The 24,025-nt window shown below is 40.5% G+C and overlaps 1 protein-coding gene across 2 annotated transcripts in view; it reads right to left on the reverse strand.

The window, feature by feature from the left end:
- The window catches only part of LOC122541949 (serine-rich coiled-coil domain-containing protein 2), a 642,154-nt gene that overhangs the window by 254,503 nt on the left and 363,626 nt on the right, over positions 1-24,025 (reverse strand). The gene's annotated exons all lie outside the window — the stretch shown is intronic.

Below are 24,025 nucleotides of genomic sequence, written 5' to 3' on the forward strand. Positions count from 1 at the left end.
TATTGCTTAGTGAATAGTGTCAGACATTTGAAACAGTAAATATTTTAAAAAGTGAAATCTTTAAGGATTTCAGCTGTTAACTGGAAGTTTGAATTTCTCTTTAAACAGTCTCTATGGAGATCGTAACAGGGCAACAAAAGAAAGATAATCAGCATGTTCTATGTTATATTGTCTGTTTAATAGAAATTTCACAACAAGTCTACATCATTATGAGTTTTGGTTCACTGCTACAAACCACTACTTTAATGGCATTTTAATATTGTATTGCAGTCAGAACTTATTAATATAAGCTTGATTAACCTTGCTTCTTAAAAGTTATGGCAAATATGACATTACACTACGCACACTGTATCCTACTCATAATCTTCACAAAATGTATTAGCAGGCTACAGTCCTTAATTAAGCAGCACAATATATTAATGATGAAGGGGTCAGGTTTCCTGCCTCACAACTCCACTGGATGACTGGCTGTCCCCAAGGGACATGATGTGGACAAAATCTGCAGTCTTAATTAAATGGATTTGCAAGTGACTTAATTAGGATATCAACTAAGTAGATGGCTTTTATCCTATTGCATCGCATGCCATTACTGCTACAAATTTGGTTCACAAGTTATAAACCTCTGACTTAATAAGTTACAAGTCCTGAACACCAAAGACTTTCAAATGAGATGCACAATGCATATTCAATAGATTCAAATCTGCAGTTACTATCCTCCTTCAGACCTGCATAATAAGGGCATCTCTGACTTAAAATATAACATTGGATTTTGCACAAAATATTTTAAGTCATTGCAAAGCAACAAAACTGTCACAGGTCTAATTTTTAAAATTTATTTTGGACAATTCAATGCTGAGAGTAATTGCTTAAATTTAGCAATGGTAATCCAGTTAGATGCATTGGTAGAGTAACCTTCATGGTGCAGATTGTTAGTCCATAAAATGTAGTTCAGGAAAAGTCACGAATAATGGAGAACATCCATACTTGGTTAAGACTTTCAAGCTTGGATTGGGAAGATCTTTTATGACCAAACGACATAGCAGCAGTGATGAACTATTTGATTCATCAAGTCTCTTCTGTCACTTCATGAAATCATGATATTCGGATACTCCTCCCTTCCAATTTCTTGCCTTTCCCCATTAACTTGATTAAAGGTAATCCTCTTGGCCTTGAGTAAATGATCCATGGTCCACAGACCCCACTGTAAAGAATTCCACAGATTCACTTCTCTCAGAGAAGATATTAATGCCCCATCTCTATCCCAACTGAGGTTATGCCCTCTGATCCAGAAATCTCACAAATAGAACTTCACATGATCCACCCTGTCAAGTTCCATAGCATCTCTTCCCCTCATAGCTGTAGCTTCTACATTTAGGCAACACTGAGTTGATTTGTAGAAAGCATAATGGAAAGGTAATTGCCGAACACAGCAAATTTATTTAGGGAGGCCACAAGAATGGATGTTGTAGGAGCTGCTTTACCCAACCTAGGATGATGGCAAGAAACACTGTCGCCCCTCAATAACGTGGAGTTAATTTTCGTATACATTAAAAATAAGTCAGCACTGAAGAATAACAACTGCAATTTCACTTTATTGCCGTTATCTTCAGTCCTCATTGTGAACTTTGTTCCATGGCCACTGACTCCCTTCTCCCTGGTAACTGTCAGAGGTTGAACTAGACTGTTCACCAGCTCATTGTCACATCTGGATCCGAGATAATGTTTGAACACGTCAGTGTCATTTTGAACAGCACCCTGTTCTGCCTTGGTAGCTTTGTCCAAAACCCCGCATCATCTCATCTGCAGCTGAATTTCTCGCCCATGCATTTCCAGTGCTCTCTTGGTTGGGCTCTCATACCCTACTGAGAGTAAATCTGAGTTCATCCAAAACATTGCTGACCTTGTCCTAACTCACTTTAAGTCATGTACTCGGATGCTGCCTGAATTGCTGCTGTGCTCTTCCAGCACCACTGATCCAGAATCACTTTAAGTCCTGTCTACCCATCACTTCTGTGTTTGCCAATCTCCAATGCCACCCATTAAAGTTCTGATTCCAAAGAATCAGTTCGAAAGAAGTCATATTGAACTTGAAAAGTTAATTGTTTCTCTCTTCACCGATGCTGCCAGATCTGCTGAGTGTCTCCAGCATTCTTTTTAGTTCAGATTTCCAGAATTTGCATTTCTTTGCTTTTATTGAAATTTGGATCCTTCTTTTTAAATCACTCTACAGCCTCCTCCAGCTCTGTAATCCTCCAAGAATTCTGCATGTCTATATTCTGGTATCTTCAGCATTTCTCAATTTTAATTCTTCCAGCATTGGAAGCTGTAATTTCACTGTCTAGGTATTAAGCTCCAGAATTTCCTTCTTAAATGTATCTTATTTACTTTTTGTAATATGCTCTTTTCCATTTGTCACTTTCCAAACTTTTAGCTACCTACCATAATATCTATGTCAAATTTTGTTTTATAACATTAATTTGAAGAACTTTGCATCAGTTTAAGGTGTTTTAAGTAGAGGTTTGTTTGCAATATCTTGCTAAGTACATGCCTGCTGCGTTTTCTACATGATAAGAGTGACACAGAACTTTAAAAATAACTTCATTTGACTGTAAAGTGCCATGAGATGTCCTGAGATCGTGCAAGTTGCTGCATAGTGCAAGACTATTCCTCAGTACGGGTGGTCAGGTGCAATGAGTATCTTGCTGTCACATTAACAAGTCCAAATGTTCCTTAAGGAACTGCAATTTCTTTAGGAAACCTAAACAAAAGAACAAGCACTGAAACATAACCTGAACTGACAAATGAATTTTTATCTCATTTGTTTGTTGAATATAAAACTAAGTGCTCAGAGACCATTCATTCTGTCCAATAACTCAAGCATTTTTTGCATGCTCACAGTTTATCTTCATATCGTTCAAAGCAGAGATCACTCAAGAGAACCTCAGACACAAGAAGAAACATTCTACCAACGTCCTTTATAGATTTTTACAGGCGAAGTGCATCAAGATTAATTTGCAACAGGAATTATTAGATGTAATTCAGATTTTAACAAGTTTTCAATGTTTTCTGCTGGATGTCACTACTTTTCAAGGACAAAATGACCTTTCAAGCACAATAGTCTTCTGTCTGGAACAAACATATTTCAATCCCAACATTTGGGGGTACCTTTTTGTTCCTTCTCAATATATTTTCCGTTAGCCTGACTATCCTTTCCTCATAAAGCAAAACACTTGCTCCATGTATTAAACTGGTAAACCTCTTCTGAATTACTTGCAGCATATTTACAATCTTCCTTATATAAAAATCATGCACTATAATTCCAATACAAGGATATGCTCAGCTCATTTAGCCTGATGTCAGCAGTCAGAAAAATGTTTGAGTCCATTATAAAAGAAATAATAGCAGAGCACTTTAAAAAAAGTGACAGGATCGGGCAGGTTCAGTATGGATTAATGAAAGGGTGATGACGCTTGACAAATCGACAAATGGAATTTTTGAGGATATAACTAGAAGATTTGATAAGGAGGAACTGGTGGATGTGGCCTTTTAGAAGGTTCTGCATATACGTTTGCTTGCTGAACTGGAAGGTTCATTTTCAGACGTTTTGACACCATACTAGGTAACAACATCAGTGAACCTCCAGTGAAGCACTGGTGATATGGCCCACTTTTTAATTATGTGTTTAGGTTTCCTTTGATTTGTGATGTCATTTCCTGTGTGATGTCATTTCCGGTTCTTTTTCTCAGGGGATGATAAATGGGATCAATCCTAGGACAAGCCCAAACAGAGACACACACGAGAATTCCTAGAAGCATGACATTCCAACCAGAACTCTATCAACAAACACATTGAGTTGGATCCCATTTACCACCTCCTAAGAAAAAAAAACAGGAAATGACATCACGAATCAAAGGAAACCTAAACACATAAATAAAAGGCAGGCTATATCACCAGTGCTTCACTGGAGGTTCACTGATTATGTTATCTAGCATGGTGATGAAACGTCTGAAAAACTTTCCAGCTCAGCGAGCAAACCTACATCAGAACCTCAACCAGAGCTACAAATCTTCTCAAAACTCGCTTTTAGAAGGTTTGCAATAATGATCCACACATGAGATTAGCATGAAAAATTAAACCACATGGGATTAGGGATTGTTTCCTGTCTGCTAACCAGTTCTCTGTCAGAGTAGGAGCAAATGAGTCTTCTGCCGAATGACAGGCAGTGACTCTTGTGCTACTGCAAGGATCAGTGCTTGGACCCCAGGCATTCGCAATTGTGTTAATGATTTAGATAAAGGAACTAAATTAACTATCTCCAAGTTACAAATGGCACAAAGCTTGGTAAAAGCAGGATCCGTGAAGAAAATGCACCAATGCTTCCATATGATGTGGGCAAGCTGATTGAGTTTGCAAATGCATGACAGATGAAGTATAATGTGGATAAATATGAATCCAGAACCAGGGGTCACAATCTAAGGATATCAGGTAGGTAATTTAGGATTCATATGTGGAGATATTTCTTTACCGAAAGTGGTTGAGGTCAAATTGTTGAATGTTTTCAAGGTGTTCTTCGGGCTAAAGGGATCAAATGATTAGATTAGATTAGATTCCCTACAGTGTGGAAACAGGCCCATCTTCCCAACAAGTTCACACCGACCCTTCGGTAAGCCACCCAGACCCACACCCCCACACCCCCCCCCCCCCCCCCCAACTAATACATCTAACACTACGGACAATTTAGAATGGACAATTCACCTGACTGGCACATCTTAGGATTGTGGGAGGAAACCGGAGCACCCAGAGGAAACCCACACAGACGCGGGGAGAATGTGCAAACTCCACACAGTCGCCCAAGGCTGGAATTGAACCTGGGTCCCTGGCGCTGTGAGGCAGCAGTGAGAAAGTGGGAACAGAGGACTGAATTAGATGATCAGCCATGATCATATTGAATGGCAGACCAGATTTGAAGGGCTAAATGGCCTACATCTTTTATGTTTCTATTTCTGAAAGTCTTAAGAGGTAATTGGTGATGAATGAAATTTATAGGAACTGGTACTGGAGTAACAAATGGGGAAGCAATAGCATTTAAAACAATATAACATCTGTGGCAGTGATGGAGTTAATCAAGTTTAATACCCCTACAGCTCCCACTACTGTAGAAGCTCTTACACTGCCTTAAAATTTTTGTAACAGACCAGAATATTTGAAAACCAAGCTATTGTAGCTGAGGATAAAACTTTGTTCAATGGCTAGACAAGATCCAGAGAGCACAGCAATGACAAAAAACACTTTGCTTGCCAGTGTAGAGGTGATCTGGAAATCTTCAGCTTCTCAGAGAATTGATAGCTCAACCTGTTCTTGATACCATCGAAAATGCAGTTTGAAACCATCTATTTTCTTGGTACACAATGTGTTTGGCAGCCCGATAACAATTTGGGTCCAACTATGTTCAAGGAAGTATGGATTGGTAACGTGTTAGAAACAATGGAAAAGGAATCAATTTATTCTGTTAACAAAATGTGAATAGAGAATTATAGACAAGGTAATGCAGACAGAGTCATATACTGCAAGACTCAATAATCAAAAAGAAGTTGTGAAGATGACATGAGCATGGGAAACCAGCATGCAAAGCTTATTCACCTTTTTGGTTCTTTACAACTGAATATCAGAACTACTTCTTTCGAGCTTTACAGTGATTTTTGGTACATTACACTGTGTGGAAGCCAATCACCACATACTAATGCTGAAAAAGTGCCATGCCATTTGCTAAGACAAGTTCCTAGAGCCAATACTGTTTTACCGTTAAAATAAAAATCTGCTGCATCTACCTTCATTAATAAGGCACACAGCTAGAATTTAAGAGAATTATATTTTTGAATGTTTGACAATCATAATGCTCTCAAAAGCAACAAATAATGTACCTATGCTCATATTGGGGAGTAATCATTCAATGGGAATTCCCTGTCTCCAATGCCAGAATATTGTGAGGGGGGGATTTCCTGGTCTGCAGCCAGCCACAGCAAGTATTCAAAATTCAGGTTGGATCTCACAACTAAGAAGGAACCTGCTCAGCTTTCCAGTAATCACAGTAACCAGCCAATCTGTTATGCTCAGGAAAACATTCCCTCATGTAACTGTGTTATACAAGCTAGTTACATTGAAAGAAAGTTAGTAGTGAGCATTATACATCATAATAAAGATTTCATTCTAATATGGTTTTAGCCTCATTAGAGAGCTTTGGGAAACTTGCCACATTAGAAAATGTTCTGAGTGTATGTAGTAGTTGCTGTAAATGCCCAGTCTGAACTGATACACAACAGTATCAAAAACCAATTACTTCCTCCCATGTTAATAAGTTTCTTCAAAATCACAATCAAAACAATTCAATGAGCTGATTACTCTACCCTCTCAGTCTGATTATGCTGTGCCATATTAATTCCCATTACACCAGTGACTTTTCTAAACAATTAAAGCTAAAAATAAATGGCACTTAACCCTAGATAACGTTGGTTAAAAAATGTATTTATTTCACTTTTATTGATTGAATTCCAATTAGTGCAGTCATTATGCTCCCAATGTATCTCCCTTTTAATTATCCCAAATGGACGCTACATCCACAAATCATTCATGTTGAAAGCAACTAGTGATTTTATCACTACATTAGACAGAATGCAAATACACACTTTTCTTGATAACATCCCATTTACAGTTTGAGAACTAAATTAGTTGATCACAACTAACATTTGTTTGACTGCAGCTTTAGCTTTTCCTAGGCTTTTTTGACATCTTTGGTCTAAGTGATCTTTCAATTCTTCCTTATATAAAAGATTCTGAGGGAGCTTGGCAGGGTAGATATCAAGAGGATGTTTCCACTGATGTGGGAATCCCAAACTGAGGCACATAGTCACAGAAAAAGGGTCACTCATTTAAAAATGAGATTTAAACGAAGATAATGAATATCTGGAATTCTCTGTAAGCTGTGAATTTTCACAGTAAGCTGTGAAAGCTAAATTACTGAGAACATTGCAAGAGAAGGGAGGTACATTTCTGAAATATTGAGGACCTTGCTGAGTTGACACAAAGAGGCGGCTAGACCTGCAGCAGATTAGCAATAATCTTAGAGAATAGTGGGGTAGACTTAACAGGGCTGAACGGCCTACTCATGTGTCTTATGTTCATACGATCTGTGATTTCTCTCCTGTATAGTTCAATGTTATGCATATTATATGGCTGGTTTTGCTCAGAGCTGTTCCAAATGCAGGCACTACATTGTTTCCAACAGCCTTTTCTCTAAAGAACTATGCTGCATTGATCTACTGCTGGTCAATCTTCATCTTCCCCCACCTCAATCATTTATATTAAATCTCATAGCATCATTAGCAAAAATGGGCTTCCACATATAACATAGCAGTGTCCAATTGTAATTGTGTTTCTCCTCCTACCAATACAAAGAGTATTGCTCTAATCTCCATTACTTGTCTAACAGCAAGATCTGGATGAGCCAAATTTGCCTCAAGATCAATGTTAACAAACCTATGACCCTAGAATTCTAAATTAAGACCTCTAGAAGCCTTACGCTATTCAAATCACAATAGGGCATGTCCTTACAGTCCATACTCCATTACCTTTGCCTGCTTCACACTTCAATGGATTCCCAAATTGCTTTCAAACCATTATCCAGCTCGACTTTAATAATATCCTTTCTCAAATCAACACTTTCTGGTCCTTGAACACTAAACTTTTCTTTCTATTTCACTTTGCCATGGGATATTAAAATTCACTCGAAGACGCTTTACTGCTGCCAATGGCTTCTCCCCTTTGCTACCTCCTTTCCTGCCTTCAAAATCCCCCTCTAACCCACCTTTGTCTATCCCCTCCAATCTCTCCTTTTCCTTGATGTCCCCCTCTGCTCAGCATTACTGTGTTCTTCCTAATGTTAACTCCTTTTTGGCATGTGAAGACTGCCAGAGAATTACAAGGTTCTTTTGTGGATTTGAGCAAACAACAAAGTTCATTTATAGATATCTGAAGACAAAAGTAGCTTTGCTATTCAACTGAAAATATCAGATGAATGTTAGTTCAAGTTACATAATTTTTCTTGACTTAATGATAATAATGATTACATAATGAAGCACATTCTTAGACTCTGTTTCTTCACTTGAACATTACCTCCTGCAACAATCATTCTGTCTAACTCACTGAATCGTATGTATCACTGCAACATTCTCTGATGTGCCAAACATTAGGTCATGATTCTTTCAAAAAAAATTACTTCACACTTCTCTGTATTGAATTTCACCCGGCACTTGTCTGCCTACTCCACCCACTTGTCCTTGTGAAGCTCTCCACAATCTCCTCACAGCTCACAAGGCTTTCAAGTTTCATTATCATCTGTAAATGTTGAAACTGTGCTGTGTACATAAATGTTTAGGACTTTATACATCGGAAGACTAAGAGTCCTAACACCAACCCCAGTAGAACTCTAGTACAAACCTTTCTCTAGTCAGAACAACCACAAACACCTTTTGGAAATCCATGTACACCACAATTTCAATATTATTCTCATCGACACACTCTGTTCCCTGATTAAACAAATGTTAGTTAAACATAAGTTGCTTTAAAAAGGTCCACACTGGATTGCCTTAATTAACCCATGTTAACCCAAGTCACTAATAATTTTGTCCAAAACTATCAGTTCTAAAAGTTTCCCCAACTTAAACTGACTAGCATGTAGTTGCTGAGCTTATCTTTTCACCCTTTTCTCAATGAGGCTATAATATTTACAATTCTCCAGTCCTCTGGCACCATCCCAAGGCTAAGGAAAGACTAGAAAATTATAGCCAAGGTATTCAAAATCTCCCACCTCAATACCCTCAAAACCTCTGGATGCATCTCACCTAGACCTGGTGACCTATCAACTTGAGGTACAGACGTCATATCCGATACCCCTTCCTCATCAGTTTTAAGCCTTCAAAGTGCCTGAACTACCTTTTGTTTCACTATGACTTAGGTAGCATCGTCTTCCTTGGTAAAGACAAGTGCAAAGTATTCATTTAACCCCTCAGCCACATAATCTCTTCCATGTGTAAATCTCCTATTATTCAGATGCATACACACACTCAGGGATTTTGATTTGATATTAATTGGCAGTCTCCTTTCATGTTTATTCTTTGCTTCCCTTAGTTGTTTTCACTTGCTCTCTGAACCTTCTATAGTCAGTCTGGTTTTCAAGTTTTTAAAACATTTACACATGGGATATGAATGTCACGGAATGTGGCCAGTATTTATTGCCCACCCCTGGATAATAGCTTGCTAGGCCATTTCAGATTTGAGTTGAAACTTTATTGCTGGAACAGCACAGCAGGTCAGGCAGCATCAAGGGAACAGGAGATTCGACGTTTCGGGCACAGGCCCTTCTTCAGGAATGAGCAGAGAGTGTTCAGCAGGAGAAGATAAAAGGTAGGGAGGAGGGACTTGGAGGAGGGGAGTTGGAAATGTGATAGGTGGAAAGAGGTCAAGGTGAGGGTGATAGGTCGGAGTAGGATGGAGGCGGAGAGGTCAAGAAGAAGACTGCAGGTCAGGAAGGCGGTGCCGGGCTGGAGGGATCCGGCTGAGACAAGGTGGGGGGAGGGGGGATGAAGAAACTGGTGAAGTCCAAGTTCATCCCCTGCGGTTGGAGGGTTCCCAGTCGGAAGATAAGACGCTCCTCCTCCGACCGTCGGGTTGTTGTGGTTTGGCGGTGGATGAGTCCAATGACCTGCATATCCTCGGTGGAGTGGGAGGGGGAGTTGAAATGCTGTGCCACAGGTTGGTTGGCTTTTTAAGATGGCTTTTTAAGAGTCAGTCACATTGGTGCAACGCTGGAGTCACACATAGACCAGCCCAGGTAAGGACAGTGGTTTCCTTCCCTCAAGGACATTAGTGAACCAGATAGGTTTTTACAACAATCAACAGTAGCTTCATGGGCATCACTGGACTTCCAATTCCATTTTTTTAATTGATTTCAAATTCTACCATTTGCCATGGGCGGGGCCTGGCTCTGCGCACATGCATTGTTTAAACCTGGAACCAACAGAATATGAGCAGGGGTGGGGAATTGATTACTGGATGAGAAGCTCAACAAATTGGCTGATATTTAACAAAGCCAACATTCTCCCTTCCATTTTTAATATTTCTATCTTTTTTTTTTCTTACCGAGCATCAGAATCGGAAACAACTGTAATCATGGTGGAAAGTTCAAGTGGTGCAGAAGTTCCAGCTGCTTCAAAAAATACTTTACCTGGGTCTCTAGATTGCTAGACTAGCAAGAATACCAGTAGGCCACTGTTTTTCCAAGACCATATTATTCACCTGTCATAGACATTAAGAGAGTCATACATAAAACAAAATGTGTTACACATTCTTCATCCGAATACAGTTCATTCTTCATCCGAATACAGTTTTGTCAAGTAATCCAAAGACAGCACGACAGTGGCAGGCAAAAAACTAACCAAAAGGGAGTTTAAGATGAATGCTTGATAGCCTTGTTTATTTTATACCTAAAAGCTTCCTGGCTGAGAGAACTCATTAATTTGCATGGCCATTAATGGATTTTCTCAGCCATAATCACACCTGAGTATCCTGTCCTCTTAATGGCATCCTCAGAAATGTCTTTCTCACTGGTTCTTATAGACTGCTTAAAGTACCATTGATAAAAACCTTATCTGTCAAATCAAATCGATCATGGTGCCTTGCTGCCTTCATGAAGGAACTATTCAATTAATAGAGGTTTCTCGTATAATTTTTAATTGTTGGAAAGCTTCCAAAAATAAACTGAGTGCTTGGGATCAGGCCCCACTAACAAACTGAACAGTGCCTGAAATGCAATGCTTCTTGCTAAAATTGCATAATCATGTGATGAAGTACTTACTGACAATTTCAGCTTCAAAGGAACTTAAAGAAAAAGTATATGAATCTGTGATATCTCTTCTCTTTAGCTGCCTATGCTATATTTTTCTAGATAGTGTTATTGATTTGTGATTGTCTGCAAGAGAAATGTGCTGATAAACAGGAAATCTAAATTGCCTGTCATTCCACTAAGAGGAACAGCATCTCAAGCGACAGAAGTGTGTAACGTGGATCCCCAGTTGGATGGAGAGGGAAACATATCCTGCCTGAAGGTCATGGATTTACTGTGGGCCTGCTGTCTGGGATCAACAAGGTCTTTAAAAAGGCAATTATTTTCCATCTCCTGTTTTATATCTTCAAAGTGAAGATGACAAATAGCTACAGGTAGAGTGTGCACATTCTCCCCGTGTCTGCGTGAGTTTCTGTTGGATGCTCCGGTTTCCTCCCACAGCCCAAAGATGTGCAGGTTAGGTGGATTGGCCAGGCTAAAATTGTTTAGTGACTGGGGATATGCAGGCTAGGTGGATTAGGTTACGTAAATGTTAGGTCACAGGGATAGAGTGGGGTGTTGGTTCTAGGTGGAATGCCCTTTGGAGGGTTGGAGCAGACTTGATGGGCTGAATGGCCTCTATCTGCACTGTAGGGATTCTATGCCAAATGTCTAGAAACTAAGGATGAATTCTCTAGCATAATGGGATCAGCAGCTGTCAGCATGGCCAATAGTGAAAGACTCATGATCATAGTGTTAGAAAATTGAACAAAATGGGCCAGTCGGTTGAAAGGGACAGGTATTTGCTGGAGATTGGTATATTTAATGCTGGAAAGTATTGGTGGTGGCAATCTTTCCATGCCACTGCAGTGATTTGCTCTTGCCAAGTGGACTATTCTAGTAAACGTTAGTACTGTGTTTACCAGTTCCAAATTCACAACTGGAACCAAACAGAAGGTTACTGAATCAACCTGCTAGGCCCTCTATCATTGGCTGAAGATTTATATGCTGCAGCCATGTATATTGTTCAAGTAGAAACTGATACATTCCGTGACTGACATTACACACATATGGTATGATTGGAGGTACTGTAGCCTGAAGAAACTTATAGCCTTATCCACACCAATTAATGCAGATAGCCATTTCTTCTATAACAGGCAGAAATCCATAAAACATGTATGGCCCAATTAATATTTTTCTTACAAAAGCATATTTTTAATTGTTTCTGGTTATTCTTTTACTAAAAACTTTAACAGAATCAAAACTTCTCACTACAGAAAAAGCTGAGAGTTATCCATGTGTAAAACAATCTAGAATTATAGATTTCTTCAAAAATCTGGGCCTGTGATTTGTTTACAATACCAACCATGTACAATCCATATCACGGTTTCCTGGAAGTGTGGTCAAGGAAGGTTTAATTGAAGCAGGCGAGAGCGCATTGGTTATTTACTTAAACTGGATATGGGGCAAAGGTACAAGAACGGCACTGAGTCAGCATATTCATTTGGAGAACCATAACCAAAATTATACACCAAACAGCCTCATCCTGTGTCATAACACGTCTGTATTTACCGTATATTCTAGTGTACATGTCAATCTCATGTATAAGTCGACCCCTTATTTTTGGCTAGAAATTCTTGTATTTTCCATATATCTTGTGTATACGTCGACCCGAGTTACAATTCAACATTTATGAGTCAGTGTGCCTGCTTGTTGCGCTCTGCTCCAGCTTTCCAGTCTGCTGGTCATTGAACTCCGTTCTGGGTCTTCCAGTCTGCCAGCTGTCACACTCCACTCCATGTTTTCAGAATTACTGTAATGGTACGATAATAGAGGGTGACCACCGTATCCGCGGAGTCAGTTTCCACGGTTTCAGTTACCTGCGGCTTACCACGCCTAAAATTATTGCAGGGAACGTTCCATAACCAGGGGAGGTAAATTTCCCATTTAAATGAATGGGTTTGCACCTATCTGCGGTTTCAGGCTTCCACAGTAGGTCTCGGAACGTATCCCCCACAGATACGGGGGGGACTACTGTACCATTATATTGTAGCAAGCAGAATGGAGACAGTTATTTTGTAGATAAATGTTCAATAATGGCCATAATTCTTTTTCCTTTTGTTGTTTACTATTTTATATAGAGATTTGGCTCTTGTTTGTCCACTTTTTTACTCATACCAAGCATGAATTTCATCCCCTCAAAAACAATACCTTGTGTATAAGTCAACCCTCCAATTTGAGCTTGAAAAGAATCTTCAAAATTCAACCCATACACAGGAACATACGGTATGTTGTCTAAAGAGCAATCATCAATCTTTGATCTAATATTAGTCTGGTGGACCTAGGTCTTTTTTTGTTAGAATCTTTTCTTTTAAACTTTCTTGGTTTCTGTGTCTTTCTCCCTCAAAGAGACAGAGATAGAGAGAGAGAGAGAGAGAGAGAGAGAGAGAGAGAGAGAGATAGATAGATGTTTTCAATTCGAGGCTCTGAATGTTCCTCTCTCTGCTGTGCTAGCACTTACAGTTTTTTAAATGCTGCAGTTCAATCAGAGGGTTGGCATTGCCAGAATTTCTAGGCAAAAGTGAGTACTGCAGATGCTGGAAATCAGAGTCAAGATTAGAGTGATGTTGGAAAAGCACAGCAGGTCAGGCAGCATCCATGGAGCAGGAAAATCGATGTTCCTTCATCAAAAATTGGCAGAATTTCCTCAATTCAAAATGCTCTTGTTGCTGCTCGGCCTCTAATTCTCTCCTTTATTGCTTCAAAAAGCAACATTGGATTGCACAACTCAATAACATGCTGCATTTCATTTTCAAGTTGCAAAGCTCTTCTTATATTTCAGGTTCTACTCCCAAAAATGAAAAATTTGTGGTCTCTTACAACAGACAAGGGAGCCGAGGGACATTGGCAAGTGGTTAGGGAAATAGATTTGCGGCCAAAATCAGATCAGCCTTGACCATATCTAATGCTACTGCAAAACATTGTAATTAAATCAGGAATTATCTTCTTTTCGGTTGAAATGGCAGGATTTCAACAGATGGATTCAATGTTATTGGAAACATAAACACTATTTATTTCAAGTCTGCCTGTTATAGGCTCAGTATCTATCATTAAAGACAACAGCTTCCTATTGACCAAGCTTAAAATTCTTGTGTAGGATTCAAGTTTCAAATAAATATTACAACTGCTCTTTCTTGGGTCTAAGACTGTATGGTGGCATGCCCATTGGAGTTCAAACTTGAGAGAGTACTGATGTTATTTACATTTTTAACTACAGAACTAACAACGATGTTTCCCTTAATTCCCTTGACAGGTTCCGAAACTTTCTTCGTTCAAATTCAACCATCTTCAATTAAGCACAAAGAATATTTTTGAAGAATAATTATATTAAGTAATTATTGCCGCCCTCCCAAAATAATTCCATCCAATGTCACTCCAATGTGAAACAGTGTACCCTTGCCATAAAGGGTTTTTGATCAAGTATTCCACCAAGGAACCTTAACAAAACTGGAGTCAATGGGAATCAAGAGGAAAGCACTCTGCTGGTGGGAGTCACACCAAATGAAACAAGAATATAGTTGTGATTGGTGCAGTGGATGTCCAACATCCGGCAATCTTCACTTGTTTCCTCGATGACTCACCCTCAATGCAGCCACAGGAATTCACCGCTGTCCTTATAGTCAGGGTGTATATTGCTCCCAGTGCTAATGCTAAGGAGGCACACTGTGAAGTGTATGGGGCTATTAGCAGACTGCAGAACGCACACGCTGACAGACTGTTTATTGTTGCTGGAGATTCGAATATACAAATCTCAATACTGTGCTCCCTACATTCCATCAGCATGTGGACATTGTGATGAGAGAGGAACAACATGCTGGATCTGGTTTATACAAACATCCCCAACACGGACAGGGCAGAGCCCCTGTCCCACCTCAGCTCCTCAGACCACTATCATTCCTCAGCACCTGATTGGAAAGCTGAGTCTGCTGGGTCTAAATATCTCACTTTGTAACGGGATCCCGGAGTTCCTGACTGGGATACCTCAGTCAGTCCGGATTGGGAACAGCATCTCCAACATCATCACACTGAGCACGGGGGTCCCCCAGGTCTGTGTGCTCAGTCCACTGCTGTTCACCCTGCTGACACACAGCTGTGCAGCGATGCACAGCTCAAACCACATCATCATGTTCGCTGATGACACGACTGCAGAGGGTCCCAACAACACAAACGACAAGTCAGCATACAGAGAGGAGGTGTAGCGACTTACGGCCTGGTGCAGAGCCAACAACCTGTCTCTGAACATGGGCAAGGCGAAAGAGGGCATGGAGCGACCACTCACACCTGGACATTGACAGCTCTCCTATGGAGATCGTGAAGAGCACCAAATTTCTTGGCGGAGAATCTCACCTGGTCCCTCAATACCAGCTCCATAGCCAAGAAAGCCCAGCAGCATCTCTACTTTCTGTGTAGACTGAGGAAAGCCCTCCTCCCCCATCCTCACCACATTCTACAGAGGGTTCATTAAGAGTACCCTGAGCTGCTGCACCACTGCCTGGTTCGGGAATTGCACTGTCTCAGATTGTAAAACCTTATCGCGCATAGTGAGGACAGCTGAGAAGATAATCAGGGTCTCTCTTCCCTCCATTACAGATATTTACACCACATGCTGCATCCAAAAGGCTAAGAGCATTGCAGAAGACCCCACACCCCCCTCACTTAAACTCTTCTCCCTCCTGCCATCTGGCAGAAGATACCGGAACATTCGATCTCTCACGGCCAGACTGTGTAACAGTTTCTTCCCCCAAGCCATCAGGCGCCTTAACATAGTTTGATCAGACTCTTTCCCATCTGAAATTCTTTGCATGACTTTGAATTGCCGTCTATTATTTATCATTCTTCTATTACACTGGAACCTGTGTGTTTTGCACTTGTTATGCTGTGTATGATCGTGTAGTTTGTGCTGTCCATGTAGCACCTTCGGTGCTGAGAAACACTGTCTTGCTTTCTATTTTAACTGTATCTGTTGTATCTGGTAGAAATGACAAATAAAAAGCTACTCTACTCAATGTAAGGTCAACATGAGGATGCTCACTGATGATTGGACATGCTCAGCACCTTTCACAATTCCTCAGATACTGAAGCACCCTGTACCTAAATATGACAAGATCTGGATGATTTCCAGATTTGGGCTGATTATTGGCAAGTAACATCTGTGCCACACAATTGTGAGGCAATGACAATCTCCAACAGAGAGAATCTAACCACTGCCCCTTGACATTCAAAGGCACTACCATCACTGAATGTCACTATCAACAATGTGGGGGTTACCACTGACCAGAAAATGGACTTGGCAAGTCATATGAATTCTGTGGTTACAAAAGCAGGTCACAGGCCAAGAATCCTACAAAGAGTAATGTATCCTAACTCTCCAAGGCCTGTCCATTATCTACAAAGTCCATAGACTGCAAGAACACTCCCCATGTGCAACTCCAGCAACACTCAATAAGCCTTACTAAACCCAGAGCAAAGCAATCCACTTGAGTGGCATCCCACCCACTACCTTTCCCATTCACTCCCTTCATGACTGATGCTCAGTAGCAGCAGTGTGTACCATCTACCGTACTAAACACCAAGGCTCCTTCGATAGCACCTTTCAAACTGAAAGAATTCTAAAGCTCAGATGAGGGCAGCAGATACTTGGAAATACCAACACGTGCAAGTTTCCCTTTAACTTTCACAGAACCCTGACTTGGAACTTATATCAACATTCCTCCATTGTCGCTAAAATCCTGGCAGTCCCTTCTTTCCAGCACTGTACATTTATTTCCATGCACCTCAATAACTGCAGCGGTTCAAGAAGGCTGTTCATCACTATGTTTCCCAGGCAAATAGAGAAGGCCAATGACAACCACATAATCATTGAGCCATAGAAAACTGGAGAGAATGTACCAGGATGTTGCTGGGAATAAATGTACAAAAATAGACTGAAAAGGCTTTTCCACTGGAACATGGGTGGTTGAGGGCGTGACATTACTGAGGCTTATAAGATCCTGAGGGGCATAGGTAAGATAAATAATAAGGGTCTTTTCTTTAGGGTGGGGAAGTTCAAAACTAGGTTTTATTTTTAAGTTAGGAGAAGAAAGATCAAAAAAGACAAGTGCGGTATCTTTTTCTTTGCACAGAGTGGTTCGTTATGGAATGAACTGCCGGAGAAAGTGGTGGATGCAGTACAGTTACAACATTTAAAAGACATTGGATAAGTTCATGAACAGGAAAGGTTTGGAGGGATATGGGCCAAGCGCAGGAAGGTGGGACTAGTTTAGTTTGGGAACATAGTCGGAACAAATGAACAAAACCAACATATTTTTGACAATATGCTTAGAGTAAAAAAAATCTGGCTAATGTATTTATAGTTCTTGCCATTAGTATGCATGATTTATATAGAAAGGCATTTAGCCGTCTGGGTCATCGTGTAGTTATTAGTTTTTGGAGGATATATGAACTCTAGATCCAGCTAAGTGATTCAATTACAGCATTAAAACCATTTCTATATGAATGTTAGTGAACAACTAGGACTAATCTCTTTGTAAAATGTCAGTATATGAACTATCACTGAAGTATCTGTCACAAAACAATGTTTCCAGCAACATGTTTAACAGCACAGTCTTATAAACACTTCAGCAACATGTAATTCTGTTAAAAGAGATTACAAATAAATTATTGTTTTGTACCATGCATCCAAAGTGACAATTATCTTGTTTAAAGAACTCAAAATGTAAGAGGATTGCTCTTTTTCACTTTTGATCAAAACTTGTGCAGTGGGATTCCATTAACGTACAAGCAGATTGCCACAAAATGTTTGGAATGCTTCAGATTGTAAATTCCAGTGAGGGACCGATATCTTACAAATTAGATGCCATCACGTACTTCACTGATTTAGCGATTTCATGTGAACAATCAAGGAAAAAGGAATGGCAGGGGCTTGGTGGTAGAGTCACTAAATTAGGAATCCAAGACCCCCCGCCACCCCCAAAGCAAATGCACTGGGGGCATGTTTAAAACCACCAGGGCAGATTACATTTGAATTTAATAAAAAGTCTGGAATTAAAAAGCTAGCCTAATGGTATCCATGTGACCCCCGCCCCCCCCCCCCTCGCCCCCTCCAAGTTTCCTCATCTCCTCTTGCCAGATCCTTATCCCAGATCCAACACTCCAACTTGGCACTGCCCATCTATCTGCTCCACCCTCCACTCCAACCTATCACCATCACCCCCCAACCTGCATCCACCTTCCTAACTACCTTCCCCACTCGCCCCCACCCCATCTCCAACCCCTTCTCATTTATCTCTCAGCCCCCTTGGGCACCCACCCACCACGTTCCTGATGAAGGGCTCATACCCGAAACGTTGATTCTCCTGCTCCTCAGATGCTGCCTGACCTGCTGCACTTTTCCAGTGTCACACTTTTTGACCAAGTAACCACTGCTGATTTGAGGACAAATTCTTCCATTCTTACTCAGTCTAACCTACTCGCAACTTCAGACCCACAGCAACGTGGTTGACTCATAAGTGATCTTTGGACAATTAGCAATAAACGCTGACCTTGCCAGCCATGCCCATACCCATGAACAAAAATATAGAAATAGGCGAACTACTGGACAGGCATCACTAGTTGGGCCAGTACTTACTGCCCATCCCTAGTTGACTTTGAGAAGCAGTTGCCCTCTTTAACCCCTGCAGTCCATGTGCTGACCAACAATGCCGGTAGCAACAGAATTGGAGCTCCAGGATTTTGACCCAGCAACACTAGGCGAGTAAGATTTCAAAAGTCAGGATGGTGAATGGCTTGGAGAGGAACTTGCAGATGATGGTGTTCCCATGTATCTGATATCCTTGTTCTTCTAGAGTGTAGAGGCAGTGGATTTGAAAGGTGCTGTCTAAGGAGCCTTGCTGAATTTCTATAGTGCATCTTACAACATGCAGAGAAGGGAGAAGAGTGGTCCTTCGTGCCTATTCCACCATCAAATATGATCAGAATAGTGGTGATCTTAATTCTCATCTGTATTAATGAATTTGTCAAGTAAAGAATACCATTCTTTTTGGAACTATGGACTAAAGATGAGAAAATATAATACTTTAAATAAAGGCACGGTGGCTCAGTAGTTGGCACTGCTACCTCACTGTGCCAGGGTCCCAGGTCTGGTTCCAGCCTTGGGCAACTGTGTGGAATTTACACATTCTCCCCGTGTTTGCGTGGGTTTCTGTTGGATGCTTCTATTTCCTTCCACTATGCAGGTTAGGTGGATTGGCCATACTAAATTTCCCCTTAGTCCAGGGTTGCGCAGGTTAAGTTGGTTAGCTAGGGTAAATGTGGGGTTACAGGGATGGGGGGTCTGGGTAGGATGTTCATCAGATGTCAATGTGGACCGATGGACTGAATGGCCTCTCTCCATACTGTAGGGATGCTATGATTCCAAGATCATGCCTGATCTATAGATCTGAAGAAGGGCTTATGCCCGAAATGTCGATTCTCCTGTTCCCTGGATGCTGCCTGACCTGCTGCGCTTTTCCAGCAACACATTTTCAGCTCTGATCTCCAGCATCTGCAGACCTCACTTTCTCCTCCTGATCTATAGATAGTACACACTACTGCTCCTGAGCATCAGTGCTGGAGGGAGTGGATGTGGTGCCAATCAAGGAGGTTGCTTTGTCCTGGAGGGTGTCAAGCTTCTTGAATGTTGTTGGGACTGCATGTTGGAACATAGGAAGTACTTCATCACACTTCTTAATTGGGCCTGGTAGATGATGGAAAAGCTTTGGGAAGTCAGGAATTGAGTTACACACAAGATTCCCAGCTTCTGACCTGCTCTTCCAGCCACTGTAATTATTCAGCTAGTTCATTTCAGTCCAGTATTCCAAATATGGTCTTACCAAAGCTCTATACAAATGAAGAAACATAGCTTTGATCATTTACTTTAATCATCTTGTAATAAAAGCTCTCATACCATTTGGCTTCTAAGTTGCTTGCTGTACCTGTGTGTTAGCTTTCAGTGCCACAGACCATCCTTTTGAAAAATATTTCCCAGCCTCTCAGCATTGAAGAAAAATACTGTATTTGCCAACAAGGAGGATAACCTTGCATTTCTCTACTTTATATTCCATTGGCCAAAATGAAGTTAAGATGACATGTGACTAGGAGGGAAATTGTACAGTGATAACTTGATTTTTATTAATTTGTAATGTGTTCTGATTGAAAGACTAAAGACATTTTTAATCCTAGGTCAAAACTGCTTTGTTATTTTATATTAATAAATTGAGTAAATTAGAAACACAGTTAAGTGAAGTACACCTGTCAATGTAGTTTCATGCAGACTACATCATAGGAAGCCAGTTGTGTTCCACTCATGCACATTTTCTTAATTCTCATCTGTATTAATGAATTTGTCAAGTAAAGAATACCATTCTTTTTGGAACTATGAACTAAAGATGAGAAAATATAATGCTTTAAATAAAGGCACGGTGACTCAGTAGTTGGCACTGCTGCCTCACAGAGCCAGGGTCCCAGGTTCAGTTCCAGCCTCTGGCGACTGTCTATATGGAGTTTGCACATTCTCTCCGTGTCTGCCTGGGTTTTCTCCGGGTGCTCCAGTTTCCTCCTACAGTCCAAAGATGTGCAGGTCAGGTGAATTCGCCAAGCTAAATTGCCCATAGTGTTCAGGAATGTGTAGGTTAGGTGCATTAGTCAGGGGAAATGTAGAGTAATAGGCTACGAGAGTGGGTCTGGGTGGGATACCCTTTGGAGGGTCAGTGTGGACTTTATGGGCCAAATGGCCGTTTCCACACTGTTAAGGATTCTAATGCTCTAATTTTAATGAAACTGTGTAAGAAGATATTCGTAATTTTAGAAACAAGTTACTGCAGCACACTGGTTGTACTTTCAAAATTTTGTATTATTCAAGCAGTGAGGGAGAATGTTTGACAAATGCCAATGCCTGAATGTATTCAGTGTAATTTTGCCTAGAAGCAGCAAATCAGACCAGATAGTGTGGATTTAGAAGGCCTCAACTAATAACAACCTCTTGAGTGGCTCCTGGAGACAGCATCCATTTCTCTCTCCCTTCTGCATGGAGAAATGAAAGAGAATCACTAGCAGTTCCTCTGTAAACTGCTTTTTCTGCAAATTCACTATTAAAAGGAAAAATGGGAAAAAACATCTTAAGGGAAAGAGAATGAGCAAAACATCAACAAATGAATGAAAGGCTAAGAATCAGTTTATCCACATCATTAGGAAAGAATCGGAAAGAGTTGAAAGAAAACAACATCTCAATGTGCAATCTAAACTAGTGCCAGAACTCTGCTTCTCTGACTGTCTTTCCCTTCACCCACCCACAGTATTCATGTCTTGTTGTTTTCCATGTCTGTGTCTGTTTGTAGGTGTCTGGATGTTTTTTGAAAGGTGTAGAGTTTACATCATAGGATTCTAAATTTATAATTTTTTTTCATTGCGATTGGTTAAAATCAGTTTTATTACAAACAAAGTTATTTCCTTGCTATTGAGAAAGCTGGTGAGTGCATTTTTTTTAACCTAAATTAGACAATAAGGTGAAATGGGCCAAATGTTGATAACTGCGACAACTCTCAGAATAGTAGGGCTTGATTTCCAGGGCACTACCTAGAAGCCTGACTTCCAAATTTCCTAAAATACATCACATTTAAGGTTAAGCCTGTCCAACTAATGCCTTTTGAATAAATGAAAGTCATATTTTGAATTCCCTGCTTATTTTTTGGTTTGGTTGGCAGGTTGCATTTCAGCTCAACTGGTTTAGATATTGAAAATTCTGCTTTCTGTAGTCTGTGGTCAGATGAAAATTAATACAATTCAGCCTGTCACACAATAGCTGAGTTGTCAGTGAAACTAATTCATAGCACTCTCACGATCGTCAAAACTATTTTCATCAAAGTCGAGCTGTTATATCTCCACGATAGGTGGAACTCGAACCCCTGGAACTTTAGTCCAGACGTGGGGACACCACTATGCCTCAAGACTCCATACATTAATTTTCATCACTATTTGGATCTTTTATGATGCACCTCTGGGGCAAGGGAAGTTGAACCTGGACTTCCTGGTTCAAATGTAGGGACACAATCACTGTGTCACATGACCCCCTCTTATGATTGCTATTAATTGCAATGTTAACATCAACAATCAGCTATAATACAAACCTTGTGTTATTACACCCTAAAGTTTTATTAATTCCTCAAAAATCCTTTGATACGGTGTCCTAATATCTGCTTGCAGGGTTGCTCTCAATGATTGATTGATAATGCTTCTTTGAGGTACCTTGGATCATTTGACTATATTGCAATGTTATAGACATACAACTTCTTGTTATTGTCGTCACAGTATACCACCGAGGGTGAAGGTGTTAGGCAACAGCTCCCAGACTGAGGAGGTGGCAGAGAGTTGAGATGTGACAGCTGAAAGGTGGATGCAGGATAGGATGAAGGTAATGTCCACATAAAAGCTGGCACAACAATATGAAAGCACAGCAACTGAGTGTCACAGTTGGCCACTGCACTGGTTTTAAATGGCATTGGCAGCAGAAATAACGCAGAAAAGGAGTGAAAATGATCAGCTGTTCACTCAACTGTGTTATTGAAAACTGCCTTCAGATATTATTGAGATTATAGCTTCCAGGTAGGGTTTAATGGCTCAGCTCAGCTGCAGATGGCAACATATTAATTCAGTTAAACAGGCTATCCAATTCACTTAAATGATCTGGAAAACATGGAGAGTCATTAGAAAATAATTTGTGCAGTGAGATTCCACTGACTTAGGTGGAAGATTCACTTAGCACCGCAAGAGCATTAGTTGCTTCTAAACAGGATAAACTGGGTCTGCTTTTATTCCTTAAAAGTCATTTATGATCCGTTATTCCACATTGTTTCAAATTACAGTACTGTCCTACATCCCAACAGATACAGACAAGAGTCAAAGACCATTAATGTTTTTCCAAATATGCACAACAGGGTGTAAGATTTCTTAGTCTTCAAGAATACAATTATTGACAGAAGGTCAACTACACTTTCCTTACTTCAGTGATTATTCTCCACTTCTTTCTCATTTCCATCTGCTCCAAGTTTCCTATTATCTCCTGGCCCCTCTTTCCCACTGCTCCAATGATGGATGTGAAGCATCACAGAGACCAGCAGTGACTCAGTGGGATGAATGGTTTCTTTCTATGCTTCCTTTTCTTTATAAGGGCCTTCTGTATAAGGCATCCAGACATCATAATTTATTCAATTTTCTGCACATTGTCCTATTTTTTAAACCACTACCATCCTTTAAAAATCCAAGCATTGATGTATCCTTTCTTGCCATTTACCAGCCCATCTCTCCAATCATCTTGTCCCAATACCCAGAACACTGAGCTCGAAACTCTTCACCATGTCTGTGTCTTCTGAATTACTCCCATGAACTCCTGCCATTGTTGTTCCACTGTCTTTCTTGCTCGGCTCCTCTCCCAGTCAATTTTGCCCAACTCCTCCCTCATGCCTCTGTAGTTACCTTTATTCAATTATGTAATACCGTTACATCTGATTCCACATTTTCACTTTGAAATTGCAGAGTAAATTCTATCATATTTAGGTCATTGCCTTCCCTTCACCTTAAGCTCCCTTATCAAGTCTGCCTCATTGCACAACACTAAATCCAATATTGCCTGTTCCCTACTGGGCTCCACTACAAGCTGCTCCAAAAAGCCATCTAGTAGACATTTTACAAATTCCTTTCCTTGTGATCCACTGCCAATCTGATTTTCTACTGCAGGCTATGTGGTTTAAGTACATCAACCAAACTCTTAGGGAATTCCAGGGCTTTTACCAAGTGAAAGTGAAGGAACAGCAATATCATTCCAAGTTTTGCAACTTGGAGGGGAAATTGCAGTGATGGAGTTCCCAAACTAAGGAACCTTGATGAGTTGCTGCAGTGTGTCTGTGCACCAGTGGTGGAAAGAGTGAATATTTAAAAAGATAGATGAAAGGTAAAAAAGAAAGGTTGGGATCGTTTATCCAGGACACTAACAACAGCCCAGCAAGTGAAATGCATTCTGTCCAATTTCAGTTTCTGCCTTTTAAGTACAAGATGGGC

Source organism: Chiloscyllium plagiosum, unplaced genomic scaffold, assembly GCF_037043375.1.
Source record: "Chiloscyllium plagiosum isolate Xiang-an unplaced genomic scaffold, Cpla_swu_hap1 HiC_scaffold_43, whole genome shotgun sequence".
Lineage (NCBI taxonomy): Eukaryota > Metazoa > Chordata > Chondrichthyes > Orectolobiformes > Hemiscylliidae > Chiloscyllium > Chiloscyllium plagiosum.